Raw genomic sequence first — 10,552 nt, 5'->3', positions numbered from 1 at the left:
AGCAGACCCTTCTCCATAAAGGGCATACAAGATGTGTTGAGCCCTCAAGCCATCTTTCCTACATGAAGTTCCTTTAGGGAAAGATTTAATGCAACCAAATACACAATCAGAGTCTGTTACAAAGGAAGGTTCAGAAATGATGGGGCTCGGCATGGGTGGGGGTGACCTGAAAGGGTGTTTGTCCTCCGAAGCTTTAATAGTATCACCATTGTATGACACAACACCCGATGAGCATAACACTTTCACTGATGCGGTAAAATGCCCATCTATAACCTTACGGAGACACTGCCTGATGTTGGTGTTACTTGATGTAGATTTTTTCTGAAGGATGCCTCCACCCTATCCCATGGCCCTAACCTCAGGATTGTTTAACATATTTTGAACTAACTTCCGATACCATCCTCTTTCCCCTATGTATCCAAGGACTTCAAGATGGAACTTTGTTATAAGTATTTTCTATTCCCAGACCTACATTTTTGTCTATTCTTGGGCCTAAACACTTGCAGTGTGCAGCGAGGAAGAAGTAACAAACAAATCCATGCATCAACCGAACCAGGTTGGGCAATCACCTTGTAAATAGCTGTTTTCAAAGTTTGAGAGAAAGCAAGACGACAACTATAAGGGATACTCTTGACAATAGTGATAGACTCTTTAAAAATACGATCAAGGAGCCAAACATCAAAAACCAAACCTCCAAGAACATTTGTAATTTTTTAAAACCACAAGGATGAGTCCTATCAAAATTCCAAAGATTGGACCAAACATACGAATTGAAACAAACCACAAGGACCAAACTGTAATTTACTCTAAAAAAAATTCAATTGGTGCTAATTACCACATATATATATATATATATATATATATATATATATATATATATATATATATATATATATATATATATATATATATATTTTTTTTTTATTGCACCGCCGCAGAAACCCTAATTCCAAAATTTGAAGCCTTCTTCACAATATACAGAGGAAACCTTCTTCCGGTTATCCACAATCGGTTCGATATGAGTTTAGTAAAAATAGATTTTAATAGAAAAATTGTAAATCCGTTTGATATAATTGCCAAACTGGAGAAATACAACACGGGACTTACTTGTGATCTGGTGCTTATTTCCAATAAAATATGTGAACGTGGTGTTTACCAGCATGTCACCAGTGAACTTGTCGCGGAAATCGCCGCTTCAATGGCTGCTAACCATCCTGACTATATTTCCGTAAGTTTTTGTACTCGCCCTCTATTGGTTTTAGTGCAAGCATTGTTGATAATGAAATTGAAATGCTTGTTCTTGAAATTGATAATTACTCATTTGAATTGCTTATTTAATACAGTTGGCTACAAAGATTGTGCTTTCGAATCTCCCCTCGTCCAAGGGTCAATCATTGTCTGAAACGTAAGTGAAGATAATCTACTTTTTGCTAACACATTTATCTCCGGTCTGAATCTTGGTTGTTTGGGGCAGGATCAAGCTAATGTACGTGAGATCTGGGTCGAAAGATCCCTTTCCCTCCCCCCCTTTGTTACATATGAGGTTTATAATACCATCACTAAGGTATGATATATGTTTACAATTTTGCTATGCCTGTTTTGAGATTTAGTCGGGATGTTATACATATGTATAGATTTGGAACCGATGGTCTTCTATGTACTTGTTTTTCCTCTTCAGCATGCTAAAGAGTTGGAGGCTAAGATTGTGCCTGAAAGGGATGATTACTATGATTATATTGGTCTGAAAATCCTCGAGAGATCTTATCTCTTGAAGATAAACAGAAGGGTTGTTGAAAGCCCTCAACATATGCTGATGAGAGTTGCAATCGGGATTCATAAGGATGACATTGATTCTGTAATCCAGACTTATCAGATGATGTCAGAGGGGTGGTTTACTCATGCTTCTCCCACACTCTTTAATGCTGGGACACCAAATTCCCAAGTATGATTTATTCTTATATATTTTCCTGGTTTTTATTTAACATGGACTAATTAAATAATCCAATTTGTAGTTGAGTAGCTGCATTATGATATGCATGGTCAATAATAGCATTGGAAGAACTTATGATATTTTGAAGGAATGTGCTGTTGTCAGCAAATCAGCAGGGGGTATTGGTGTCTCTCTTCATAATGTTGGATCAACTGGTGGAACAAATGCAACTTCCAGTCGCATTATTCCAATGTTGCGTGTCTTCAATGATACTGCACGTTTTATTGATGGAGAAGGTGGCAAAAGAAAGACTGCGATCACTGTCTATTTGGAGCCATGGCATGTTGATATATTTCAATTTCTTGATTTGAGGAAGAAACATGGGATTTGGAAGGTAGCATTCTAATACCCTTTGTGTCAAAATTAGAAACTCTGCATAGACTTCAGCAGTTTGTTAAGTTTTAAAACATTTGGGGCTCATAAAGTTCTATGATTAAACAATCATGCAGGAAGAACAACGAGCTCTGGATTTGTCTTATGCTCTTTGGGTACCTGATCTGTTTATGGAAAGAGTTCAGAGTAATGGCAGTTGGTCTTTATTTTGTCCAAGTGAGGCTCCCGGTTTGGCTAATTGTTGGGGTGAAGATTTTGTAAAGCTCTACGAACAATACGAAGTAGAGGTAAAAAGTAAAAACTACCCTTTTCGATCATATACATTTTTTTAATCAACTTAAATCTTATATCGGTTATATCAGTTAATAGCAACTACCTCTTACACACTCAGGGGAAAGCTAAGAAAGTTGTCAAGGCAATGAAACTTTGGCTTGAAGTTTTAAAAACCCAGATGGAAACCGGGATGCCTCACATGCTCTATAAGGTAGATCAATAAGATGAAATATTTTCTAGTTATTATGTTCATAAATTAGAGAGTATGATGATATTCCATTGTCCATTCCTAGGATTCCTGTAACAAAAAAAGCAATCAGCAGAAACTTGGTGCCATCATGTGTTCAAGTCCATGTGCTGGGATTATTCTGTACACAAGTCCAACAGAAACTGCTATGTGTAATCTAGCATCCATTGCATTACCCCTATGTGTTAAACAGGAGGTATGCTCAGCTTTTTAATGATTTGCTCTTAAGTCTGCATCTGTTACACATAGGTGACTGGATTTGATGATGTGTCATGTCAAATACAATAAAACTCTTTCAGTCGTGTCTCGTGTAACAAAACAAAAGGGTCGTAGCCCATCTTAATTTGGTTATGCTTCATCTGAACTTGTATTTGATATATTTTTGTTTCAGGGTGGTTCTCAACCACCAAAGCTTGTTGGTAGCAGAGATTCTTCCAAACGGAATTTTGATTTTGCAAAACTAGCCGAGGTTTAGTTTTGAAACTTATCGAGGGTTATGATGAGAAGTAGCAACACACTTCCAATCTTCCATTGATTTGTTTATTCCAGCATTGTACTTTCAGAATATACTCCATTATAGCAAGGCCATCCAAACACAAATCAATTTTCCTTGCTATAATTGTGTTGATTTTTCCAAGTATATGAATTATTCTATAGAACAATGTTTTTTTTTTTTTTTTTTTTTTTTTTTTTGGCGTAGATTATTCAAAGACACTGCCAAAAAATACAATGGCGTTATAGGAAGAAACGAAAGTAAGAGGCTGTAATACCACACAATCAATGGCTATTTCTTGCATGTAGCCATAGAATCTGTTATTTCAGTGTAGTTGTAAATCTGTATTTGTGTTGTGTTGGGCAGATCACATCATTTGTTACCAGAAATCTTGACAAACTTATCGACGTGAACTTTTGCTCTATTGCAACTGCAGAGAAGTCCAATTTAAATAATAGGCCCATTGGAATTGGGGTCCAAGGTCTTGCAGATATTTTTATATTGCTTGGTATGACATATGATTCAGAAGAGGTAAATACTAAATACTTGTTTTCACTGTCTTATTTTATAGCCCTGCCCTCAAATGAGCTGTTGATTATTGATTCTCTTTTTATTTTTTGTTAGACCCGAAAGTTGAATAAAGAAATATTTGAGACGATATATTATAGTGCCCTAAAAACTTCATGTGAGTTAGCTGCACAAAAAGGCGCCTATGGTTCATATACGGGAAGTCCTGTTAGCGAGGTTTGTGTCTTTGGAATCAAACAGTGATAATTAGAGGATTGGGTTTATTAAATTATGATTAATTTGTGTAGGGGATTCTCCAACTAGACGTGTGGAAGGTAACGAGGCATTCAGGAAAGTGCGACTGGGATAATCTTCGTTTAATGATAAAGAAGAATGGTGTGCGGAATTCCCAACTTGTGGCCCTCGTGCCAACTTCTTTAACAAGCAAAATTCTCGGAAATAATGAGTGCGTTGCGCCAATCACCTCCAATCTCTACACTCAAAATCTTTCAGGGTGCGTGATACTATGATCTTGCGTTAGGTAGTGTTTGGAATGATTGAATCAGTGAGCAATTCCAATATAGCTGGTTTTTGTTTCTATGTTTAAATGAAAACTATGATTTTATGTAAATTAAACTTATACTTTTTTAAAGTAACAAGAAAATATGTATTTTATTTCAATTTAGCATCTAATAAGTTTGCTTTTTAACTAAATAATGTATAATGGTTGACCGGTAACTGTCTTTTGCAGTACTCATGTTTCTGTGGTGAACAAGCATTTGCTTCATGACTTGACTGAAATGGGTGTTTGGTCTCCCTTTCTCCGGGATCAAATTATCCTTGGTGGTGGTTCTGTTTAGAAATTTTTTTTTTCCCTGAAGATTTTAAAGCTATTTACAAGTACGTACATTGTTTATTGTTTTTATTTTATTTGTATTAAAGTTGTTCCTCTTTGGCTCTTTCCGATCTTGTTTTTGTTTAATGATTTCAGAACTGTTTGGGAGATCAACCCAGAGACTTTGATTGACATGGCTGTTGACCGTGGATGCTACATTGATTAGAGCTAAAGTTTAAGTATTCATATCCCTCAACTTGACATTGACAAGCTATCTTCACTGCACTTTAAGGCTTGGTCTAAGGTACTTCAACTATTTTAGTACTTATTATTTGCTGAAATTGCCAGTAAGCCATCCCCCAGCCACATCAACTGCTTTGTTTAAAAAAATGTTTGAGAAAATGATTAAATTAAACGCTTGGGGGAAAATAAAGGGTTTAGGTCATTTTTATAAAGTACAATGCTTTAACAAAAAGAAAAAAAAGGGGGGAAAGTGATGCACTAACGGAAAAAACTCCAATTAGAATGATATAACAAACATGTAAATGGAAGTATATTGCCATTTCTTGCATTTATTTTAGCCCCATATATATAGTTCACCTGATTAAGTTTTGTTTCTGTTATTTGCTAATTTGTTTGGAAAATAAAAATGTATGGTTGCGTTAAATGCAAGAAAAAGCAGTGTACTTTCATTGTTTTGTTTACTATAGCATCCTGGATATATTAATTCCTACAATATTGTACTTTGAAAAACCACCCACTTATATGCTTGTAGCAATATCATCCAAATACAAATCAGCTTTCAGTGCCATAAATAGTGCCATAATTAGGTAGTTTTTTTCAAGTACAATGCCCTAATAAGAAATAAAAAAATATGCAAGCATAATGCTGCCTATAATTGGGCAGCATTCCATCGCCTTAATAACAAAAAAAAGTCAATACAATGCTGCAAATAGAAAAAAATAGAAGTAGAATGCTATACTACGCAAAGAATTGTAAATTCATTGCTATTTCTTGAATTTTGCCTCATATTTTTGTTTCTGGGCATCAGGGGCTTAAAATAGGGATGTATTATCTGCGATCTAAGAATGCAACAACATGTTGAATAATAATTAGAATGTTTTAATTTATTTTTAGGGTTTTATACCCTATTTCAATTATAACAAAGCTTGAAGCTTTATTCTAATTATAGTATTGGCATTTGCTATTGTAGCTAAGCCACTTACTAGAATTGTAAGTATAAAGTATATTAGTCCTAGACCTTAGTTGGATCCTAGTTTATGCAAGATTTTTGACCTAATTTATACTACTAGGTCATGGCATGTTGTGCATGAATGGTTATTATAAAGATGCATGAGTCCGAGAATAACCTGAATTGGCAGTTGTCACATGTATGTCACACATACCACATAAAAAGCCGAATAATGGAGCTGTCCAATGTCATTAATCAGAAATTTAACTTGGACAAGCGATTCATTCCTTTACAGTTAGTTCATCAATGAACACACGGACAATTAGTGAAATTGATCATCACAATCATTTTAATCTACGTTTTGACAAAAGAGCATACAAAATCACAACCTTACCTACAAAAGAGAAGTATCAACAGTGAAATTGATTGCAGAACCTTAGTTGGATCCTAGTTTATGCAAGATTTTTGACCTAATTTATACTACTAGGTCATGGCATGTTGTGCATGAATGGTTATTATAAAGATGCATGAGTCCGAAAATGACCTGAATTGATAGTTGTCACATGCATGATACCATATTCATCTATGGAACGATAAGCATAGATCTCGATAGGGCTTTTTATGTGGTATGTGTGACATACATGTGACAACTGCCAATTCAGGTTATTCTCGGACTCATGCATCTTTATAATAACCATTCATGCACAACATGCCATGACCTAGTAGTATAAATTAGGTCAAAAATCTTGCATAAACTAGGATCCAACTAAGGTTCTGCAATCAATTTCACTATTGATACTTCTCTTTTGTAGGTAAGGTTGTGATTTTGTATGCTCTTTTGTCAAAACGTAGATTAAAATGATTGTGATGATCAATTTCACTAATTGTCCGTGTGTTCATTGATGAACTAACTGTAAAGGAATGAATCGCTTGTCCAAGTTAAATTTCTGATTAATGACATTGGACAGCTCCATTATTCGGCTTTTTATGTGGTATGTGTGACATACATGTGACAACTGCCAATTCAGGTTATTCTCGGACTCATGCATCTTTATAATAACCATTCATGCACAACATGCCATGACCTAGTAGTATAAATTAGGTCAAAAATCTTGCATAAACTAGGATCCAACTAAGGTCTAGGACTAATATACTTTATACTTACAATTCTAGTAAGTGGCTTAGCTACAATAGCAAATGCCAATACTATAATTAGAATAAAGCTTCAAGCTTTGTTATAATTGAAATAGGGTATAAAACCCTAAAAATAAATTAAAACATTCTAATTATTATTCAACATGTTGTTGAATATCAAACAATATTCCAAAAACCCTAAAGAGCCAAAAATCCAAACTTATAAATTATAAAGCTTAAAAACTTTATAAAATTTGGTTATAAAACTTCCAATATCAAATTCTTATTAATCAAATTATGAATTATGACCAATGAAATAGAAATTAAATTATCAAGTATTAATCATAATTTATTTGTTGAAAACAAGATTTTTAAAAAAATAAATCAAATTGCTTAATAAGCACTTTTATAAAAATCAATATCTTTATATAAATAATGGAGTTAATTTTTATAAAATTTGAATAAGGAGAGAGGAGGTTTAATGCATGGAAAATAATGGAGTTAAATACTAAATACTTGTTTTCACTGTCTTATTTTATAGCCCTGCCCTCAAATGAGCTGTTGAAATTTGATTCTCTTTTTATTTTTTGTTAGGCCCGAAAGTTGAGTAAAGAAATATTTGAGACGATATATTATAGTGCCCTAAAAACTTCATGTGAGTTAGCTGCACAAAAAGGCGCCTATGGTTCATTTACGGGAAGTCCTGTTAGCGAGGTTTGTGTCTTTGGAATCAAACAGTGATAATTAGAGGATTGGGTTTATTAAATTATGATTATTTGTGTAGGGGATTCTCCAACTAAACATGTGGAAGGTAACGAGGCATTCAGGAAAGTGCGACTGGGATAATCTTCGTTTAATGATAAAGAAGAATGGTGTGCGGAATTCCCAATTTGTGGCCCTCGTGCCAACTTCTTTAACAAGCAAAATCTTCTCCATTTCTTTTGTGTTCATGCATGGCCAAAAGCATTTAAACCATTTCTAGTACATCTTGGATGCTCATTCATTCCATGCATGTGTTAGAAATCGGGCTTTACCAAAGAAATGCATGATATTCTTGTTGGAGGTGATTGGCGCAACGCACTCATTATTTCCGAGAAATGCATGATGTTCTTGTTGGAGGTGAGTGACCAACTTCTTTAACGAGCAAAATTCTCGGAAATAATGAGTGCGTTGCGCCAATCACCTCCAACAAGAATATCATGCATTTCTTTGGTAAAGCCCGATTTCTAACACATGCATGGAATGAATGAGCATCCAAGATGTACTAGAAATGGTTTAAATGCTTTTGGCCATGCATGAACACAAAAGAAATGGAGAAGATTTTGCTTGTTAAAGAAGTTGGCACGAGGGCCACAAATTGGGAATTTCGCACACCATTCTTCTTTATCATTAAACGAAGATTATCCCAGTCGCACTTTCCTGAATGCCTCGTTACCTTCCACATGTTTAGTTGGAGAATCCCCTACACAAATAATCATAATTTAATAAACCCAATCCTCTAATTATCACTGTTTGATTCCAAAGACACAAACCTCGCTAACAGGACTTCCCGTAAATGAACCATAGGCGCCTTTTTGTGCAGCTAACTCACATGAAGTTTTTAGGGCACTATAATATATCGTCTCAAATATTTCTTTACTCAACTTTCGGGCCTAACAAAAAATAAAAAGAGAATCAATAATCAACAGCTCATTTGAGGGCAGGGCTATAAAATAAGACAGTGAAAACAAGTATTTAGTATTTAACTCCATTATTTTCCATGCATTAAACCTCCTCTCTCCTTATTTAAATTTTATAAAAATTAACTCCATTATTTATATAAAGATATTGATTTTTATAAAAGTGCTTATTAAGCAATTTGATTTATTTTTTTAAAAATCTTGTTTTCAACAAATAAATTATGATTAATACTTGATAATTTAATTTCTATTTCATTGGTCATAATTCATAATTTGATTAATAAGAATTTGATATTGGAAGTTTTATAACCAAATTTTATAAAGTTTTTAAGCTTTATAATTTATAAGTTTGGATTTTTGGCTCTTTAGGGTTTTTGGAATATTGTTTGATATTCAACAACATGTTGAATAATAATTAGAATGTTTTAATTTATTTTTAGGGTTTTATACCCTATTTCAATTATAACAAAGCTTGAAGCTTTATTCTAATTATAGTATTGACATTTGCTATTGTAGCTAAGCAACTTACTAGAATTGTAAGTATAAAGTATATTAGTCCTAGACCTTAGTTGGATCCTAGTTTATGCAAGATTTTTGACCTAATTTATACTACTAGGTCATGGCATGTTGTGCATGAATGGTTATTATAAAGATGCATGAGTCCGAGAATAACCTGAATTGGCAGTTGTCACATGTATGTCACACATACCACATAAAAAGCCCAATAATGGAGCTGTCCAATGTCATTAATCAGAAATTTAACTTGGACAAACGATTCATTCCTTTACAGTTAGTTCATCAATGAACACACGGACAATTAGTGAAATTGATTATCACAATCATTTTAATCTACGTTTTGACAAAAGAGCATACAAAATCACAACCTTACCTACAAAAGAGAAGTATCAATAGTGAAATTGATTGCAGAACCTTAGTTGGATCCTAGTTTATGCAAGATTTTTGACCTAATTTATACTACTAGGTCATGACATGTTGTGCATGAATGGTTATTATAAAGATGAATGAGTCCGAAAATGACCTGAATTGATAGTTGTCACATGCATGATACCATATTCATCTATGTAACGATAAGCATAGATCTCGATAGGGCTTCAGTCATAGGTTTGGTTGAGACTCATTGTTTGCTCATACACATACAAAGCTTGTTCTCGTTATAGCAATAAACTTGTATTCATTAATAGCATTCAACTTTGTTTATCATTAAAGCAATGTACTTGTATTTACGAAAAGCATTATTGTACCCTCGATTTTATAAACTTGTGAACTCACCAACTATTTTCATAGTTGACGCTCGTTTTACATGTTTTTTCAGGAAATAATTAATAAGTGGATGTAAAGATTCATCATCATAGAGCATGCTGCATCGTGTTGAAGCTATTATGAAGTTATATTTTGAACAAGGTTATTTTGAAAAACTTGTATTTTGTTTCTTTTGAAGCTATGGGTTGTAAACTTTTAAATACTGCTATGGTGATATATCTTTATCTTTTGCATTGAAACCGTTATCGCTGTCATACGTTGTGTTTCCGCTTTAGCGGGGTGTGACAATACAGATGCATATTAACCTGAAATGGCTGGCTTCAAGTCTAGAAGGGAATGGGTGAGGGTGATGGAGATGAGTGGACCCAAAGTTTTTTATTAATCCTTAAAATTAAGTCTATAATATAATCTTTAATTTTACGTATAATTTTTTTTGATAAGGGTATGTTAGTCTTTTCTTGTCTGTCGGGATGAAAATCGCAACAAAAAGAAACTATAGGGACGGTCCGAGTGCAAAAAAAAAAGTTAGGGACCAAACGCGTAATGTTAACATATTTTTATATGCTAGTTTTGTTGAAATGCGAAACT

The 10,552-nt window shown here is 33.9% G+C and overlaps 1 pseudogene across 1 annotated transcript; it reads left to right on the top strand.

Moving 5' to 3' along the window:
• Positions 1 to 1,018: 1,018 nt before the first annotated feature.
• Positions 1,019 to 10,203, top strand: LOC145096339 (ribonucleoside-diphosphate reductase large subunit-like; annotated as a pseudogene). The gene is made up of 16 exons (XR_013703758.1): positions 1,019 to 1,296; positions 1,411 to 1,564; positions 1,679 to 1,942; positions 2,013 to 2,324; positions 2,440 to 2,610; positions 2,715 to 2,807; positions 2,890 to 3,039; positions 3,235 to 3,312; positions 3,703 to 3,867; positions 3,961 to 4,080; positions 4,152 to 4,357; positions 4,595 to 4,743; positions 4,835 to 4,982; positions 5,730 to 5,771; positions 6,641 to 6,682; positions 10,017 to 10,203. The product of XR_013703758.1 is annotated as a ribonucleoside-diphosphate reductase large subunit-like (transcript).
• Positions 10,204 to 10,552: the final 349 nt, after the last annotated feature.

The sequence above is a fragment of the Lactuca serriola genome, chromosome 3, assembly GCF_051521515.1.
Source record: "Lactuca serriola cultivar US96UC23 chromosome 3, Lser_US96UC23_V15, whole genome shotgun sequence".
NCBI lineage: Eukaryota > Viridiplantae > Streptophyta > Magnoliopsida > Asterales > Asteraceae > Lactuca > Lactuca serriola.
This window is presented reverse-complemented; position numbering and strand designations above follow the sequence as displayed.